This window comes from Pinus tabuliformis, chromosome 4_2 (assembly GCF_031772625.1).
Source record: "Pinus tabuliformis cultivar Carrire ecotype Pingquan chromosome 4_2, CPIR1, whole genome shotgun sequence".
NCBI classification, from domain to species: domain Eukaryota; kingdom Viridiplantae; phylum Streptophyta; class Pinopsida; order Pinales; family Pinaceae; genus Pinus; species Pinus tabuliformis.
Window position 1 is genome coordinate 821306429 of NC_142304.1, and position 21417 is coordinate 821327845.

Genomic DNA, 21417 nt, shown 5'->3' on the forward strand with positions numbered 1-21417 from the left:
ATCGTCAATGTAGGAATTGGAATAAAAACATAAGTGATATGTCATCACATGGGCCTGAGTGTACTCTTTAGATTTTCCTTCAAATTTGGTGCAATCTCTCGAAATCTTAGTGGGAACTGGAGGCCAATAAGGTGAATGAAGTATCAAATCATTAGTAAGCCTTGAGACATCGGGTAGTTCCAACGTCGCTAGAAATGACAATTGCGGGTTAAAAGGAATATAAGGCCTTTGATAAGGCCCAGTCTGCGAATTCCAACCTTGTTGGTAAGGATTTTGCCCCCAAAGTGGAGGATTTTGACCATAAGGGGATTGATTTTTCCCCCACTGAGGGATACCTTGACCATAAGGTGGATTTTGCCCAGGGTAGGGTTGATATTGACTTGTCATAAGCCGTTGATAACCATAAGGTGGATAAACATTATGCATGGTATATGGATTATATGGTTGCTGCAACCACTGACCCTGGTAATAAAGATGTTGGCCCTGCTGCTGCAAGGGTTGGCCTTTGTTCTGAAAGGTTTGACCTTGTTGATATAAAGGTTGAGTTTGCTGCTGCAAGGGCTAACCTTGTTGCTGCAATGGTTGACCTTATGGATACAAGGGTTGGATTGGTTGTTGGACAAACTGCATTTTTTGTTGCAAAGGCTGTTGAAACTACTGCAAAGGTTTCCCCTGTTGCAATAAAGGTTGTTGAATAGTTCTTTGAGGGATTCCCTATTGGTACTGATAAGTTCCAATTGGGATTTGACCATATGCATCGGGAATATGATTTTGACCAGGTTGCACATGAGGACCTACTTGCGGAATATAAGGTAGATTTTGCAATGCTTGTGAACCATATGGAAGATAAGACTGTTAGAGAGGTATCTGGGCCGTATAAGGCTATTGATACTAGACATTACTAGCTCCGGCTGGAATAGATGAATCAACGCGATTAGGGATACCACTAACAAGTTGATTCACTTGAACCATGTGAGGTTGTGATCCACTCACATGGGTTCCACTTGAGACAATAGGGATATTTGGATTCCCCCCCCCCCCCCATGCTAGGAATGAGGCGATGGTACATTTTGTCCACTTGATGGGGGAATTGAGGAAATTATAGACGTATAAACTGAAACTTTTGGTTGCACCGAAATGGAAGGTTGAAACGAAGGTAACGGTTGTAACATAATTGTCGACTAAATCAGAATTGAAGTAACAACTTTTTGTACAGAGATATGAGAGGTCACGTTAGGAATAAATGGACTAGATGTAGGCATAGCATTTGATGAACAAATTGGATTTTGGTATAATGAAGAAGCACTGGGAGTTCCTGAAACTAGTTGAGCCAAGATTTTATAGCCATGTGGAAGCATAGGTTGGTTGTTTAGACGAAGTGATTGAGATGGAACTCTTTCTACATAAGTAAGCCTTCCGGAGGAAATTCATATTCAAAATCATTATCAACACTAGGAGTATGAGTAGCGGAGACTTCCGGAGGACCTCGAGGAGAGGTTGGAATCTCATCTTCTGAAGCCATAGGTGGAAACATCTAGAGAGGAGGAATCCGAGATTGACGAGGAGATAACTCCAAAGGAACACTAGGTTGATCGTATGGACTGTAAGGATGTTGAGGAGATATCACAAACGGATCAAATAACGGGTTTGGAGGATATAAAACAAACCTCTGTGTACTCTCAGACGTTTCTAGATCAGACTCTTGAGACAACAATGAGTCTCGAGGTGGAGGACGAGAAGCAAGGGGTTGGATACTTGGGACAATTCCAAGTTCAAAGCCTTGAGCTTCAAGTGACTGTGAAAGTTTAGGATGAACTCCTTGTGAAGACCCTTCAGTATCAGACGATGAAGGGGAACTGTGAGGTGAACGCAATGGTTCAGCCACAATGACTTTCTCTCAAGAGAAGAAGGAGAAGAGATGATTTCATTGAGGGTTGATTAAAATTAAAATTTACAAGGAATTACTCAATGTGAGGCCAAGAAGAAACTGCATGGGTTTGACATATTATCGTTGGTAGTTAATTTTATGACGCGAAACAAAAAATAAATAAAAAAAGGGTAATGCTAGGCAAGAGGGTTTACCAAGTATCCATGAACCGTTATATACACCTTAGCTGAAACCAAAGACTTGACATACGACGGTCAATCTCCCCGAATGTTGTGTTCAGGGTATCATGTTTACAAAGTGGTTGACTCAGTTACCTATGGCTAAATGATAGAAAGCTAGTGGGGTCTCCTAATATATACTCGACGATATTGGGAGCACAAGTCTCTATTAGCGTTGTCTAATGCATAACCTTTCGATGAGAGCGTCCCTATATACTTTCCATACTGAAGTGCCTCCTATATACCCGAAAGTACTGGAGAGCCTTCGATATAGTTCCGTACTGGGATGAGATTTCACCCCCGGGATACAGTGCATCCAGTTAGTGACAACTGTTATGTTTAAAGATGTCAGAATTAGGTTTCAATTTTATGGCTCAACGATGTCACCTGAATTCCTACAATGCAACTAAATGATAAAAACGAAATATTTTCATTTGATGAAGGCTAGACTAATGAGGGAAGAGAGACAACCAAACAAATGCATCAATCAAGAAAAATGCATCATAACTCTTTAACTTTTCCAATGTAAAATGTAAAAATGAAATCTACTCCTTCACTTTCACTAACAAATGCAATGCCAAAATGCAATCCTATGAGAAACAAAAATCACTTTTTTTTCACTAAGATGCACTAATATTTTTGTTATTTTCCTTTCACTTTGATTCAAACATGCAAACTAATGCACAAGTAAAGGGAACAATGCAATCTAAAACAACTAAAATGAAAATTTCATTCACTTTTGGTTTCGAATACAAATCATTTCAAAAATACTTAAATGAAGAAAATCCTTTCACTTTTCTTTTCGAAACAATGAAATCAAAACAAGCATTCAATTTCAGTTTCACCAAAGCAAACAATTGTAATCCATGATTGACAATGGAGTAGAAACAATTTTCAATGTACCAAAGTGATTCAACAGTAGTGAAAATAACTTCACAATCATGAATCGAAAGCAACTTGAAAATGGTGTCGTGACTGCAACAAAACTCCTAAATGGAAACAATAAATCTCACATAAACAAGCTAAGTGATGAGGGAAAGGTGAGCTAGACCTAGAAACCCAAAAGAAATCAAGCCTCAAACACACATCAACAAAAGCCAAGAGACAATTGCAATCACACAAGTATAACAATCAAGGCTAACACACTGTAATTACACTGGAAATTCACTCACAGAGGTTGAAAACCACTGAAAACAAGAAGAAACCCTAATTTTATTTTATCCTCTAGGATTAACGTGCATGTTAAAGGAAAAGGGGTGATGAAAGGAAAAGTAGCACAACTGTAAATAGAAAATCAATTCTGGAAGCACTTCTGCTAGTGAAAAAAACACGTTGGGCAAGGAAAAAATAAAAAATATTCAAAATCAGAGCAGGCTCAACACTCTCAAGCGAAAACCAGTGACTGCATATATCTACAGTGATGGGTACAAGCCAAGAAATCGACGGTTGGTCAAACTCATTAGAGAATCTGATTTAAGGAATGGATGGAAAGGTTATAGTTTCCCCAGTCGAGTTTCTATTTTGTTGTCTTGGTAAATCCTCTCTGCGGACAGAAACGATCCCTCTAGTCCAATGAGTGGGACTAGCAACCAACGTGACAATCTACGAGACACTTTCCTAAATTACAATCAGAATGAGAGAAGAGGAAGGAGACTTACCTCGTTCTGAGGCTATAATACACTCCTTTGTTAAAGATCTTGATTTCTTTCTCCTTAGGTTCAAACCTACTACTCACAGTGTTTGAATACCTGCACAAGAGGCCAAAGACACGACAAATCATCCAAGTGAAACAAGCATAATTGAATGTAATCCACTTAACATATCAAGGAGCATTAAGATAAATGAAGCATTAGCACAATCATTTATGGAAAGTGAACCAACAGTTGTATATATTAATGAATAAAAGAGGAAGCATACAACCAAAGTCTTGATGTTAATAAGCCCTCCTTGAGAGAATGTCCAATTCCAAGCTCAAGCTCTCCAAGCACTCCTTCTCCAAACCAAATGAGTAGCATGTGGGCACTATACCATCTCAAGGAGGAAGCTCATAAGGATAATATCAAAGGGAAATATTGGGAGAATTCGACCACATCCACAACGAACAACCTCCAGCTCATCATTCTAGAAGCCTCTAGATCACGAAGCTTCTTTTCCTTTTTGGGAAAACTTCCCTTTTAGGGATCAACTTGAGTATCCAAGTAAAAATCGCACTGCTAGTGCGAAGCTAGTATAGTGAAACTTGCCATCAGCGCGAGTTTCTAGTGTCACAATCACGTTGACCTTGAAATTAAGGTTTTGAGCTTACTTCTTCAGGGAAGGCTTAAGGCATGTTTTCATCAAGCCTTCAAGGAGGATCTGGACTGCATATCAGGATGGGTACACTGCATAATTTCCAAGTTTCAGGCACACTAGGGTATGACACAGGGAAGTGCAGGAGGTGTGACAAAATACTGTGTAACAGGGATACATTGACAGATCTTTGAGACAGATTCTATCCTATCCTAGTGGGGCTCTTGAAGAATTGTATGAAAATGGTTGATTAGTTTGTCTGTGATGTCTTCATGTTGAACTATCCTTTGGCCATTTTGACCATTGAGGGAAAATATTATGGTCACCTGCTTGTGTTTGAGAATTGTGCGATGGAAGAACTTTGTGTTCTGCTCCCCTTCCTTGAGCCACTAAACTCTAGATTTTTGTTTCCATAGAATTTCGTCCTACTTTCTTCGTGTTCAAGGGCCTCCAAAACCCGTCCCTCTTGGGCCGCTAGGTCCTCTGTCCTGCCATCAAGAATGATTTTTTGTTGGATATCCTTCATTTCTTCCTCTAATTCCCTTTTATCCTTATGGATGTTGCCAAAGTCAGAAACGTTCCAAGTTTTAATATGTTTCTTTAGCTCTTTTAGCTTGAGATGGAAGGTTTCCATAAGGTTATGCCTAGAGACGAAGATCTCCTTCCACCATCCTTCAAGTTTTTGGATGAAGTCAGGTCTTTCAAGCCAGAAGGATTCAAAATGGAAGGGCCTATTCTTTGGAGCCATTCTTAGATCGATTTCTAGCTGAATGGGCTAGTGATCGGAGCTAAGGTAGGGGAGGATGAAATCTTCAAGATATAGATCCTGTTGAAGAAGATTATCAAATAGAAGGAAACAATTAAGCTTCGAGGTGATTTGATGCTTACCTCCTCGATGGTTGTTCCAAGTGAAGGTGTCGTTGTTGAATACGATATCCGTCGTGTCAAGATCTTGGATTTTTTCTTGAAAGGCTCTGGATGTGGGGTCAAGTATTCTGACACCTCCTTTCTTTTCACTTAGGTCCCTGATCATGTTGAAATCCATAGCAAGTATCCAATTATCCATAGCCAGAATGCCTTTTAGTTTCAACATACTAGAAAGAAAGTTGGCCCTTTCACCAGGAGTTGTTGCACTGTAAACCCCTGTTAGCCAAACTTGAGTTGTGGATCTGATGCATTCGTATTGACCAGAGAGTCTATGAGGAATGGAAATCTAGGACCTGAATTAAATGGATCTAGAGTCCCAAAGAATTCCTATCCCGCCAGTTGTTCCCTTTGCATCCAACACCATGCAGTCTGCTCGTGGTCAACAGCGATGCCCTATTTCTTCGAGCTTCTCTTGTGACACCTTAGTTTCCTGCAGAACTATGATATCTGGTTTCTCCTGATGAATCCTATCTTTAAGGTGCCTCAATTTACCCTTGGAATTGAGGCCCCGTATGTTCCATGAGATATATTTCATTGAGAATGAGGAAGAGATCTCTGGTAGTATTCCATGAGGACATTTGTTTGCCCTGAGTTAACTAGGATCGCTCCAGCTTCCTTGATGACCTCCCTTGTGGGTTTTCTTCCTTTTCTCCTCTTTTCTAGTCCCGAAATGGACTCCATATGCTGAGTGGAGGTGTACTCCTCATGGATAACCAAGGAAGAGGTAGGGGGAGGGTCAGGGGGAGCTTACCGCTCCTCCCATTCTTTGAAGATTTGGTGGAATTGGTCAAGCTGCTCTTGAGGGATGTTCGCAGAGCCATCTTTGGCTCAGTTCCTCAAGAAGGCCACCATGACTTTCTCATCTGAGTTGAGTTGATCCAACTTGGTGTTCGTTTCTAGGGCTTGTTGGACTTGGGTGAGAACCCTTTTGATCTCTTTGTTGTTAGTCTATGCCTATGGTGATTTTCGGTTATTTGTTTGCTTGTTTTTATGGTTTTCAGGGCCGACTTCAACTTCCATCGCCTATTGTTGCTTTGGAACTTTGGGCGGGGGAGTTGGATCTTATGATTTTGCATGTGCTTCTAGGAGGGAGAAGCAATTCTCGGATTTCTGATGAGAGGTAGTCTATAGAGGAGGTGGAGGCAGGGAGGCACGAGTAGGAGGATATTTGTTGTTTGATGTGCGTTGTCCATAAACTTCCTAGAAGCTACGCGAGGAAGAAGGGGCTGATGGTGCCAGGTGTTGGAGAGGTAAATCCCCTCTACGGATAGAGGCGATCCCTACTAGCCCAGTAAGGGTCTAGCAACAATCACACAATGCTGCTATGCATGTTCCTAATTACAATTAAACAAGAGGTAAAGAGCACCTACTTGGATTCCTGCGCTGTCGTTTGACGAAGAGATGCTGCCTTCGCTCCTTCACTTTGGCTGGTCACGATCCTCCGCGATCCCTGCGAATAGATACCTGCACACACGAAGAGGAAACAAACGCAAGCGTGAAATCTAGTAAAAGCAACCATACACCAGTCAGAAAAGATGTAATTCACATTTAACCATTGCATGTACAAATGAGAATGGAACAATAGTAGCAGTCATCTATTATTAATCAAAATAGAGAAGAGTACAACCAAATGTTCTGACGTCGTTATCCTTCTCAGGAGGGGCCAGTCGGCAAGCGTCTCAAGCATTCACCTTTGGAAATGATTCTCCCAAGACAAGAAACTCTCTCTCACACAAGCAACACAAAACAACCTTCCCTAAGCTATCAATCACTTCCACACTTAGCACACCAAATACCTATAGTAGCAGCAATCTGAGCACTATAAGCTCTACACAATCCAAGCTATTCCAAACTAGCTGCTCATGGTAATGGTGGAAGTTTATATAGGAGAAGGAGCCTCCTAAAAAGGTGGAAGGATGAGCTTATCCTTGAGGGAAGTGGTTGCAAAGAGTCGAACAGACATGCCATAGAAGGGAGTCGATACTCACAAAGCCAACAACCAAGCCTGGAATAATCTGGAAGGCTGGCTGTTGGAACAAATTCGCCCAAACAGGATCAACGCGGTTTATAAGGTGACTGACGCGCTGACGTCGCGCCTCAATAACTGGGAAAGCCATGTCAGCGCGACCCAATACAAGGAGAGATGCGCTGGCTCATAAAATGCGACCAGCGCGGAAAAGTGATGTGCTTCCGCGCTGGCAGCGCACCGAATACATTAGGAGCCGCCAGTCAGCGCGGATATGTTAGAAACAAACGCGCTGATGAGGAAAACTTTGGAAAAGTGGGTTTTGGGCCAGTTCAGAAGGCATGAACTTGATTATTGTGAATTCTTGACACAGTAGGGTAACTGACAGGGAGACAGTGACAAATTACTGTGTAACACCAGGTTCTCTTTGGCCAATGTGGATAGTGCTGTAAGAGGTGTTCGTATTCATGATAGATGTGAATTTTGAATTGGATGTGCTCGTAGTCCAAAGGCTGAGACCAAACATCGTCTTGGTATTCAATCTCCACTGGTTCTGAAAGTGGTTGGGAGATGTTCATGTATACATAGATTCAATCGTAGGAAGCGAAACGATGATGTCTGGTGATTTCTGAGATTTTCACCTAGTTTCCAATGGATTTGTCGATTGATTCCAAGATGTCCTCTTCCCAGAAATATTCTGGTAGGGAGTAAAGTCTGACCCATATTGGAGCCACCAAGAATTATTCCTTTTTCAGGTTATAGCAAGGCTCCCAATGCTGCATGAAAATCTCAACGTTGTTCATGAAATAGGGTCCATTGTCCAGAGCTCTTCGTTTGTCCTCGAGGTCTTCAAAAATCACCGTGAACAACTGAAGCTCAATCGGGATTTTGGTTTCCATTTTAGCTGAATCCAGTAGAGAATGTATGTTTCCTTGGGCCAAATACCTATAAATATGCAGATAATTGCATGATCTTGTATAAAATGTCGATATTGATCTAGGAGATTGTTGGGGATAACCCGCTGAGGGTATTTTGCTTCCTTTGGGAGGCAACCGCCCTTTATCTTGGACTGTCATTGTGCCCCTAAATCAGGGGAGGTGGGTTGCTCATTCTTCTGCTGCCATGTAGAGCTGAAAGGACAAGGAGCGGACCGTTGGTTGCCAAGGAGGGCAGATTTGAAGGAAGGGGGGCTCCCCCTCCCCTAGAGGGAGCTGACATGGATCCAATCAGTCAGATAGAAAGGGAGCTTTAGGGTTGAGAAGAGACGTGTGTAGGAAGAAGATCAGTTGGCTAGGATTCAAAAATATGTAAAACCCTAGCATGCCAGAGCTGTTTTTAAGTATATAATTTTTTGTCCAAATTCAACAACTAAATAAAAATAATTTTAAATAGTATTTAAAGAACAATTTTTATTTTTGGCGTTAGCTTAATTGGGAAGGGTTTGAAACTTAAATCACATAATTTACATTACTTCATAACCAAACATGTCAATTAAATTGCGCCACGAGACTAAATAACATTTAAAAAAAAAAAAGATATTTAATTATTTATTAGCCTATTCTATTAAAATATTTTAACATCGTTCCATGCAACTGTGCAACACATTTTTGAAGTATGTGCAGGCCTGCCACTATTCCCACGACCCTGTCAAAAAACGATGTTGTAATGGATGCAAAAATGGAATATTTACCTCAATGCATGTCCCACAAATAGCAAGGAATTAAAGAATTTTGTTATGGAGAAGTTATGTAAGCGCACATGGGGTAAAGAGTTGGATACAAAGAAGAAGTACTATGTTAAGGAATTTAACCCCACTTGTGATCTCCAACAAAAATAGTACATTGGAGCTAGCATTTTGTCGAGAGAAAAAATTCTTATTACTCAATTAAGAAGTAACTCACATCAACTTTGGTGTGAAACAGGATGGTGGAAGAGACCTAAAGAAGCTTGGGAAGAACAAGTGTGTACTTTTTGCACTTCTGGGGCAATGGAATTGGAAAAGCATTTCATTTTGGAATGTGATGCTTTCAAAGACATCAGGGACAATTATGGCAGTATGTTAGCATCAATTATTTGGAATTCTCTTTTCAGTGAGGGGACTGTTAGAAGGTTGGGTCAGCTCATCATCAATTTGATAAAGAAAATGATTGAATTACAAAAGGAAAAAAATAGGGAGGCTGGTAGTCCCATAGAATATTTTTAGTCTCGTGGACGTTAAAATGTCATTCATTCATATAGCCAATAGGGCAATGATCTATGCAGATTGGAATAGTTATATTGACTAACGTTTGTAATAGATTGATTTATTCTTTGGAATCACATCACCTATTGGCTATGATGCGACTTTTCTTGAATAAAATTGTTTGGAAAATATGTTTTATTTTTTGGCCTTACATTTAAAATCAATTTTTATGAATGTGATGTAGAAATTATTTTTTCATTTTTCTATTAGATTAATTATTTTAACAAAATATAATTTAAAAAAAAATACCAATTTGATATGATAAAACTTATACTTTATTCATTATAATAATAATAATAATAATAACAATTCTAGTAAATCACAATTTCATATTTTCTCAAATCTTATAAATATATGAAATAAACTTTTTAATTATATATAGTTTATTTTATAAAAAAATTAAATTCAAAAAATATAATATATTATTATAGTCAAATATAATGAAAATTGTAAAATACTTTATATTATGTTATAAATTAATACTTTTAAATTAACACAGTTGAATCCCAAAAATGATATCTAATATAATGCACTGCGTAAATCCCCTATACTTAAATTCAAAGAGAGTGAAGGGATCTCTACTTGAATGGTTCATGAGGCACAATACTTGCTAAGGTTTTGCAAATGGGGTAGCAAGCTAAGTGGGCTTGATTGTGGGGAAAACTCCACAGTTAAGCGCGCTTGAGCCAGAGGCGATCTGGGATGGGTGACCTCCCAGGAAGTCCTGGTTACCGAGTGCAAGCCTCGGAAGTGATGATTGACGCTATGTGATTTATTTCACCAGTTTCAATCCCACTTCTTCACCCTGTGAGTATCACCCGATGCAATGAGTGCTAAGTGAACTATTCAAATCATGAGAAATTAGTCACTTACCACTACCTCTCATGGAAATGGTCATACGTGAATGACTTACTTAACGCAGTTGAATCCCAAAAATGATATCTAAGGTCAATGTCACCAGACCAACCTTCTTCACAGTTTAATTTCGCTCCTCTCCAATCGAGGGAGACTTATGTAAGGTAGGTTTGCTAAAGCTTTATGTATTAAGGTCTCAAGGTGAAATAAAAAAAAATTTCAACAAAAACAAATGGTGTAATAAAGGTTTATAAAATAAATAACAATGAAAAGACCGAAAGTGATGTAAGTCCATTGAGCAAGTGGAGCGAAGTGTCAACTACTGAGAGTGATTACCATGATGTTAAGAGTGAATATGGCCCTAATGAAGAAGAATTAATCAAACATTTCTTCTTGTCAATTAATGCAAACAATAACTTGTGAATGCATTGATCAAGGAGACATCACAAACATGTAATAGAGTTTATTTCTTAATGGGTATGTAAGGATGTAACTAGCCCAAATCAAAGAGAAAGGCATATGTGAACAAATTCTAGCAACAATTACAAAGGATTAGAGGGGATTGAACCACAAAATTTCTCTTCTTAATAAGGGAACAATATTCTTTATGAGAAATTATGTTACCCATATTATTTCTGCCCTTCAACACATTTACTTAAATATTCAACAAGAAACCCAAGCAAATATACCTCAATAGTAAATAGTATATTTTTCCATTACCTTCAATATCTTCCACAAAAGTATATTAAGGGAGAAGTCAACATCTCCAATCATGCAAATGAGGGAGAGATAAAACCCTTATATAGGCTTGAACTCAACTCCTCTTAAGATAAAATACTAAGTTAGCTAGAAGCACTATCAAAAAATAGCTAAGTAGATAACCTTATCAATGTGATCAATTGACTTCAACAACCTCCATATCTCTTCCTTGAACAGTGATAATTTAGCCTCCAAGCTAGACCTACATCAATAATATATAAGTGGAAGTGTAATAAAGTATCCTTAAGTGGTCATGAGTGAGTTAAACTCTAAATCCATCGATAATGAAGGTATGAATTCACTTCATGAAGTTAAGATCTTGATTAAGCATTAAGAAACCACTTCATTAATGTATGACCATGTCCTGATATTTAGTTGGAAAGTAATTAAGGGAATCACTCCATAAGCCCAATAAAGAATTCAACCAATAAAAATGAAGGTCCAAAGCTTGGTATCTTCATGATAGATGTGGGATGGAACCATCTAGTGTAATCTAATTTTGATGTAATAAAGGTGGCTCCATTAAATACCATCTCCAATTTATAAAAACTCTCACCATGACATCACCCAACAATGGAACATAACGCATTACATGATTCATCAAACCATGGCCAAGGAGTTACTTACTAAGGCAAATGGTGATTGTGCTAAGGTACTACTTTAACTTCATATAACATATTGTTCCCCGTGATTTGGTTAATGCAAAATAAACTTGATATAAAAGGAAATTCCATTTTATGGATGATGTCAATGTATGTGTTCCATACAATACCCTTCCATTGTTGGGTCGAATCTTCAACACTTCATTCCACATCCACGTACATCATATGTATTCAATCCACTGAATAGACACTAAAAATGAAACCCATTTAATGACTAATCCATTCGAACTTTGAATTGAGGTCCATGGCTTCATGTGTGACATCCCCTTTAAATATGTAAGACATTGAAGTTAACCATGCCTCACCCACACCCAACCCCCACCCAAAATAACATAATAATATATTATATCCTTCCTCAAAATATGTGTCCTCTTCATGCAGATGGTGAAAATAAAGTATAGGTTTGAACTTAGGTAACATTGCCAACCCCAAGCACATAATAATATATTATATCATTCCTCAACATATGTGCCCATTTTATGCAAATGGTGAAAATAAATTATAGGGTTGAACCTAGGTAACATTGCTATGATGAATGAAGGGGTCAACCATGGTGTAAATCAAAAGGTGACTACATAAAAAAAAGGGTTGGATCATTAAGCTAATAATGTAATTAACCTCCAAAAGGATTAATGGATGAATATAGGAGTTGGGTCCATTGGAAAATAAAATAACAATAAATTTCCTCCACATGTGTGCTCATGAGGATATACCACAATAAAATTTTTTACAACAATAATCGAATTGCTATCTCCTAGTACAACCCACCATAAACCGAAGTCGGAATAAAAGGATACAATGAGATGTATGAGTGTTAGAATAAGTCAAGTGTGAAAAACATAATAATCCATCAATGATATACAATATGAAGAAGGTGATCATTAAGCATAATCATCAGTTCATCCAACAAGAAAGCATCATCTCCAAGCAAAATTTCAAGTTGCATGTGCCAAATCCATCAAAACTCTATAGGTATCATGCTGCAAATTATATCTTGTAATGAAAATCATGTGTTACCCTTAATTGATACAAGAGAGTAACATCTAACTTGAACTCGGGGACATGTGATTTGAACGAAGAGTGCATGAAAACCTTGGAATTTCTAATTGTATATGCTAAGAAGGAAGAGGAAATACCATGTGGTGGCATGGATAAATATCAACATCCACAAGCACTACATCCTTATTCCCACACACACACATGTCAAGAGCCCAAATTTCGGCTTTATAAGGAAAAGGCATACACCAACAATTCTAGTGACAACAAGAATCACCAACTAATACTCAAATGTTGAACTTATTTTTCCTAACAAAGTGAAATAATAAAGCCAATGCAACAATTCTAGCTTCTCATCTACATCATGAGTTATTTTCTTGTGTTTGCCAATAATCCAAAACAATGAAATATTAAAAATAAAATAATCATGCAATGGAACAAATATTACAGCATGGCTAAAATTAGAAGAGACTCGTTCATGAAGATGAAAAAGAGAACCCAAATCATGCCTATGTTGCATGCACTTTCACAAACTAGCTCTATCAACACTTGAATAGGGTTGTGATCAAACCTGCCATATGGAAGCCCATTATTACTCCACATAACACCCTCATGATCCACCATGTGCTTTTCAAAACACATAATATATTTCCCCTTTGTGGATCCCATGTTTGACATGTTGAAATATGGCAACAAAATATTCCAATTTAATTTGTCCTTGAACTAAATTGTGAATTAAAATCGAATTTAGTCTTAACAGCTACTTGGAAATAAATTAATTTATTTTAAATTAATTAGTTTGAGGAATTCAAGTTAGAAGTTTTTCTAAAGTCATGCAAGAGTTATCCCTTAAATTAAGAAGATAATATTAAGTTATATTTGAGTTGTAATTAGTTAACTCAGTTTACTGAGTTAAGTCCAGTTAAATTAGTTCCAAACTATTTGAGGAACTAATAGTGAGTTAACAGTCAGTTGATGCATTAATGCACTCAACTAGTGCTACTCCAGTTAACTAAAGATTCCCTCATCAGAAACTCATGCATGTCTATTCTGAGAAAGACCCAATTGAGATTAATGTTCAAGTGTACTATCAGTTGCATGTGTTTTATCATGGAGAAAACTCATGCATGCAGTCAAGGATTTATCCTTGAGGATTGCGCAGTTTTGAGAACAGATCATCCACTTGGTAATAGGAAATCATCCACAAGGAACAACGCAAGGAAATAGGAGCTTGGACGGCAGAGAGGAAGGTTGGAGAGAAGCCAAGATTGCCTATGAGAATCTGTGAGGATTGTAATGAGAGTTGGGTAGCTGTGAGAGCTAAGGCTTTGTATTATTCCTAAATATTTCCACCATGTATGATAATACAATAGTGTGGAGTTTTTAGTTGAGGCTTTCCCTAAAAGTATTTTCTTGTGTATTATGCCATTGATTCTTCTTCTTCTAGTTATATTGTTCAGCTCAATCTTTAAGCTTCCGCAAATTGATAGTAGAAGTAGGTTATAGTATTTTTCTTTGATTTATATTGCATTATCGGGTTAACCTACACAGATTTTCTACATGGTACCAGAGCTGGATTTGTAGAGATTTTCTACATGGTATTGGAGTTGTGAATAGTATACTGAGAAGATAATTTGAAGTTTGAAGTTTGGGGTTGCAGGTGCAAATCGAATTCATATCATACTTCAAGATTGGCCAATGGCATTCTATGGATTGAGACTCGAGTATGCCTTGGAAGGCAACTCGAATTACATAGCATGGAAAGGTAGAATGGAGGTTGTATTAGAAGACAATGGCTTGAAGGAATTCATTGATCAAGAAATCCCAAAGCCATCTTCAACTAATGCACACGAGTTGGCTGAGTGGAAGAAGTGTGTGGCGAAGGCGAGACGGATCATCCTTGAGAGAGTTCGAAACCATATTGTCTCAAGTCTCCATGGGAAGGATACTCCATTTTCAATGTGGAAGACATTGAAGGACCTCTACCAGAACAATAACGACCAGAGGAAATTGGCACTCAAGGATAAGCTTCGAAGAATCAAGATGGAGAAGGGAAATACTATTTCCACATATCTGAACAAGCTCACCACCTGCAGAGATGAGCTTGGTAGTGTGGGAATAACTACTGCCGATGATGATATGGTGAGCCTCGCTCTTCTTGGCCTTCCAAAGAGTTGGAATAGCTACCAGGACTTTGTGAATGGAAGGGAGAAACTGTCGGATTGGGAATGACTGTGGTTGGATCTTATGCAGGAGGAGATCAGGAGGAGCACACGAGATGGTTCTTCATCCAAGAATGATGATGAAGAAAATCTGGCCTTAGCAAGTAAGGCAAGGAAAGGGAAGGGGAAGGCTTCCCATTTCAAATCGAATTCTTCTCATGGAGGGAAGAAGGGTGACATGTCTAAAGTAATATGCTTTAATTGTCACAATATGGGACATTATGCGACTAATTTCCCATCGAAGAAGTCCAAGAAGGGATCCTCGGAAGGATCGGAAGGTGAGGCATTAGCCTCTCAGTTCGAAATGGACTTTACCCTCATTGCATGCATGGTGTCATCGATGATGGGTTGTGTCTGGTATCTTGACAGTGGAGCCTCATTCCACATGACCGATGATAAAAATTTATTTAGTGCCTTGGAGGAGAAAGACCTCAAGATGTGCATAGAGATGGGTGATGACGGAAGGTATAGTGTTTCAGGAGTGGGCACAATTACTTTTTAGAGGGAGCATGGAGCTCCTTTCACCTTGATAGATGTGATGTATGTGCCTGGACTGAAGCAGAACTTGGTATCGGTCACGATGTTGGAGGACAAAAGCTACGATGTTGTCTTCAGTAAAGGAAAGGCGTTCCTAAGACACATAGCCACGAGTCAGACCAAGAGGATCAGGATTCGGGTGAAGAATCTTTATAAACTAGAGGTAGATGATTGTGAAGCATTGAGTACGAAAGAAGAATTGGTGCAAAGCCAAGACATTGGCAAGTTGTGGCACAGGCGTTTGGGCCATTTGCATCATGAGGCTTTGAAGATAATGCAGTAGATATCTACAAGACTTCCTAAAGGTAAACTTGAGCAAGTTGACACATGCAAAGGTTGTACCTTGGGAAAGTACACCAAGTCTTCCTTTCATGATCGAGACAGTCGAGCAGAGGCTATCTTAGAGCGAATGCATACTGATTTGTGTGGACCATTCTCGATGGCATCCACAACGAAGCAAAGTTATTATGTGATTTTCATTGATGACTATTCTCGTAAATGTTGGATTTATTTCATGTAGAAGAAGGACCAAACTTTCACAAAGTTTTGTGAGTTCAAAGCTTTGGTCGAGAAAGAGTCAGGGAAGAAGATCAAGGCCTTGAGAAGCGACAACGGTGGAGAATATGTCTCTCAAGAGTTTAAGTACTTCTATGTAGCGAAAGGAATTAAACAAGAGTTGACGACACCTCATAACCCACAACAGAATGTGGCGGCCGAGAGGAAGAACAAAACTATTGTAGGGGCAGCACGGGCAATGTTGCATGACCAAGACCTACCACTTCACTTGTGGGCTGAGGCATGCAACACAACGGTCTATTTGCAAAATAGAAGCCTACATCACATACTTGGGATGAAGACACCATAGGAAGCTTTCTCTGGTAAGAGACCAGATGTGGGTCACTTCAGGATCTTTGGCTCATCGGTATATTTCCATGTGACAAAGGATGCATGAAAGAAGCTTGAGTCGACAGCAGAGTTGGGGATATTTGTGGGGTACACTGATACACCTCACAACTATCGGGTGTACTTGCCTACTAGTTGGAGGATAGTGGTTCGCAGAGATCTCAAGTTTGATGAGCAGAAGGCCATGCGAGTTTCCCTTGAGAGGGAGCTCCAACTATAGGCTGTGGAGGAACTGTTGGTTCCTAAGGAGGAGGAGCCTCAAACTGATGCGGAGCAGCTGCATGCAGAGGTTCTAGGAGTGGAGACATCCACTCAAGCATAGTCTTCCAGAGATGGACGAAAGCGCACAAGAGAAGATGACAAATTGTTGGAGGATGCGAGAGAGAATGTGGGAGCACCATCTTCTCAGTACAGACAGAGGAGGTCACATGAGAGGTACACTAAATACATGGCCCTTGCTGGGGAATGTGTTGAGACTGAGCCATCTTCCTTTGAGGAAGTAGTGCAACAACTGATTTGGGTTAATGCTATGGTGGAGGAATATGACTCCATAGTTCGTAACAATGTTTGGGACATGGTTCCGAGACCAGAGAACAAGTCAGTTGTGAGTTCCCATTGGCTTTACAAGGTAAAGCAAGCTATTGATGGTAGTGTGGAGAAGCATAAGGCAAGATTTGTTGCTCGTGGCTTTTCACAGGTCAAGGGGATTGACTATGATGAGACTTTTGCTCCTGTCACAAGATACTCATCTATCAAATCTATGTTGGTAATATCAGCACAGATGGGTTGGAAGATCCATCAGATGGATGTGAGGACTGCATTCCTCAATGGCCAGATTGAGGAAGAGGTGTACATAGAGTAGCCGGAAGGTTTTGAGACCTTCAATCATGAGTTGCATGTGTGCCGACTCAAGAGAGCGTTGTACGGGCTGAAGCAAGCACCTCGTGCTTGGTACACCAGGATAGGCAACTACTTCACCGGGTTGGGCTTCACAAAGAGTGAAGTGGATGCGAACCTGTACTACATCGAGGTGAAAGGTAAGCTGTTGATCATTGTACTTTATGTTGATGATCTCATATTGACTAGTGATGATCAGTTGATCGTGTCTTACAAGGAGGACCTTGCAAGAGAATTCGAGATGAAAGACATGGGTCTCATGCATTGCTTCCTTGGCATGGAAGTGTGGCAGAAGGATGGGGAGTTGTTTGTGTCTCAGGGCAAGTATGCCAACGAGATACTCAGGAGATTCCACATGGAGAAGTGCAAGCCCATGCAGACTCCTCTAGCAGGTAACTGGAGGACAGAGGTTGCTACTTCAAGAGAAGTGGTAGAGGCTATTGTGTATAGGAAACTTGTGGGTTCACTGATGTACTTAGTGAACACACGACTAGATTTGTGTTATGCGGTGAACCAACTGAGTCAAGCGATGGTTCATCCTACCAAGATGTTTTCGAAGGCGGTAAAGCATGTATTGAGATACCTCAGAGGCACATCTCAATATGGATTATGGTACAAACGGACAGAGGGAGTGAAGTTACAGGGCTTCACTGATGCAGATTGGGCAGGGAGTCCATCAGATCGAAAGAGCAAATTTGGAGGGATTTTCAACCTTAGGTCAGCGGCAGTTTCTTGGTATAGCAAGAAACAGAGGTCAGTTGCACTCAACTCAGCAGAGGCAGAATACATGGCTGCAAGTCAGGGAGCATGTGAGGCCATCTGGATGCAGAAAATCCTAGTTGGTTTGTTTGATCAGAGGATGGATCCAACTGTGATCTATTGTGATAATGAGAGTTGTATCAAACTCTCTGAGAATCGAGTAATTCATGATAGTTCCAAGCACATCGACATCTGGTATCATCATCTCAGAGACTGTGTAGTGAGGAGGATCATATTGCTGCAGTATATTTCGACAGAGGAGCAAGATGTTGACATTTTGACAAAGGCATTGTCAAAGTGTAAATTCGAATTCCATAAAGACAGGATCGAGGTGGAAGATAATCCCTTTCTTGTTGAGAGGGAGTGTTGAAATATGGCAACAAGAATATTCCAATTTAATTTTCCCTTGAATTAAATTATGAATTAAAATTGAATTTAGTCTTAACATCTACTTGGAAATAATTAATTAATTTATTTTAAATTAATTAGTTGGAGGAATTCAAGTTAGAAGTCTTTTTGAAGTTATGCAAGAGTTATCCCTTAAATTAAGGAGATAAGATTGAGTTATATTTGAGTTGTAATTTGTTAACTCAGTTTACTGAGTTAAGTCCAGTTAAATTAGTTGCAAACTGTTTGAGGAACTAATAGTGAGTTAACAGTGTGTTGATGCATTAATGCACTCAACTAGTGCTACTCCAGTTAACTAAAGATTCCCTCATCAGAAACTCATGCATGTCTATTATGAGAAAGACCCAGTTGAGATTAATGTTCAAGGACAGTGTACTATCAATTGCATGTGTTTTATCATGGAGAAAACTCATGCATGCATTCAAGGATTTATCCTTGAGGATTGTGCAATTTTGAGAAGAGATCATCCACTTGGTAATAGGAAATCACCACAAGGAACAGCGCAAGGAAATAGGAGCTTGGAGGGAAAAGAGGAAGGTTGGAGAGAAGCCAAGATTGCCTGTGAGCATCTGTGAGGATTGTACTGAGAGTTGGCTAGCTATGAGAGCTAAGGCTTTGTATAATTCCTATGTATTTCCGCTATGTATGATAATACAATAGTGTGGGGTTTTTAGCTGAGGCTTTCCCAAAAAGTATTTTCATGTGTATTGTGCCACTGATTCTTCTTCTTTTGATTATATTGTTCAACTCGATCTTTAAACTTCCGCAAATTGATAGTAGAAGTAGGTTATAGTATTCTGCTTTGATTTATATTGCATTATTAGGTTAACCTACACATATTTTCTACATAACATCACTCACACCCTCGAGCATCAAGGGTTTAAATGGTTCCAATAAATTGCAACAAGAAATTTTGCTACCCTTTATCACACATGCACATGAATCGAGAGAAAAAAGTGTAGTTTTAGAAAAAAAATTCCAACCCATAAATTTGTCCATTTTTATACCATACCTGATATAACATGGCTTGAAAATTTTTGAATAAAAACATCGACAAAGATGAAAAATATTTGTGCTTTTAGCACCCAAAACATACCCCATAATTTGAAAATTTTATGCATTATTTAAAAAAAAAGGGCTAGAAAAAATATAAATACACTCCTCTTATACTTGGATGAAAATTTCTGCAAGATATAACCATATGAAATGCACGCGGTCCTAAAAATAAATCAACCCCCAAAATGTATTTTTCAGTTTAAAATTTATGTATGAAAAAGGCGATAAACAAAAACATATATACTTGAAAAATTATGCAAAGTTGTATCCCAAAATCTACCCCACACTCTCCAAAGAATATGAAATATTCATTTTTATACATGACTGAACTAATATTCAATTTTAATGCAAAATATTATAACCTATGTGGTTTTCTATTAGAATTAAAATCTGCAATATCAATATTATTCTATTAGCTGGTATATTTATCATCGGGTAGGGGAAGTACCACTTCCAATATTTCTCCAACCTTTAACGACTTATCTACTAAAACAACTATCTCTATCTCATCAACAAGTGCTCCATTAATTTGAGAAGGAAAAATGTTCACGAAACCCTTTTCTTCCTTATATGCTTAATATTCTAAGGAATGCTTGAGTGCTTTTTTGTCATCTTGTTTTTAATGTGCATGGTATTTAATGGGGTCACAAGGTTCTTCACCCACGTGTTCAACAATCCCACCTTCCTCATGAAATACAAGTGGTTCATGGGGTGAAAGAAACATTGGACCAAAAACATGCAAATCATATGAATTTTTAATATATATTTTTCAAGGACCAAATTGGAAAACCTTTATCATATTTTATCATCAAAAGAATTTGAAATTGTTTATACGTTTGCATGCTTAAAAGCCTCAAATTCCTCTTTCATCATATATAAATATCAATAAGTGTTTGTGCATAATGTGTAAGGCTACGCATTGTAACTCCAAGAATGGTACCTTTGCATTAAGAAAGATTATTGATATATACATTGAGAGCAAGGCTATTGGAATTCATATTCTAATGTCTCTTTGCCTTCTCATTTTTCTATGTACAATAATTACAATGTTTTCCAAATTCCTAAATATTAGGTGTCAACATAGCCCCCCCCACCTAATCTGAAGGGATGTTGGTGAGTCCAAGCATCATTTTGAATCTTTCAAAATTTTCTCTTCCAAGTGCTTTGGTGAAGATGTCTACAATATGCTCATTTGTGGAACAATGGTGTAGGTGAATAGTCTTGGCCTTAACATGATGTTGAATCAAATGATAGTTGTATTGATATGATTGGTTCAATCACGGAACTTTGAGTTCTTGGCCAATTTTATTGCAGGAGTATTGTCAATCAAAAGAGGAGTAGAATGCACTTGTTTCTCCTGCAAACCTTCAAGAATTTTCCTGAGCCACACAATTTCCTACGTTGCTTCTGCAACTGCCACATATTCTACCTCTATTGTAGAATCTTCGACAACTAATTTTTTGCGTGATCTCCAGGAGATATCATTTGATCCAAGACTCATAACATGCCCTGAAGTAAAATAATCCATTTTCTTTATCTCCATCAAAATTTGAATTAGAGTATTCAATCAAGCTGAAGTCATCCACCTATGTATACTTAAGTCCAAAGTCTTGAGTTCCATGAAAGTATCTTATAACTCTTTTTGTAGCAAACCAATGAACCTCACAAGGTTTTTCCATAAACCTAGAGAGGATTCAAACAACAAATGAAATATTTGGTATAATAGTAGTAAGATAGTTGAGACTTCTGATGAGTTGTTTATACTTTGTTGCATCCTTAAATTCATTTCCTTCTCTAGGTGTAAGCTTTAAATTTTGTTCCATTGGAGTGGTC

The 21417-nt window shown here is 38.7% G+C and overlaps 1 pseudogene; it reads left to right on the forward strand.

Annotated features, from left to right (window-relative positions):
- Window positions 1-440: 440 nt before the first annotated feature.
- The window catches only part of LOC149172190 (dynamin-related protein 3A-like), a 151712-nt pseudogene continuing 130735 nt past the window's right edge, over window positions 441-21417 (forward strand).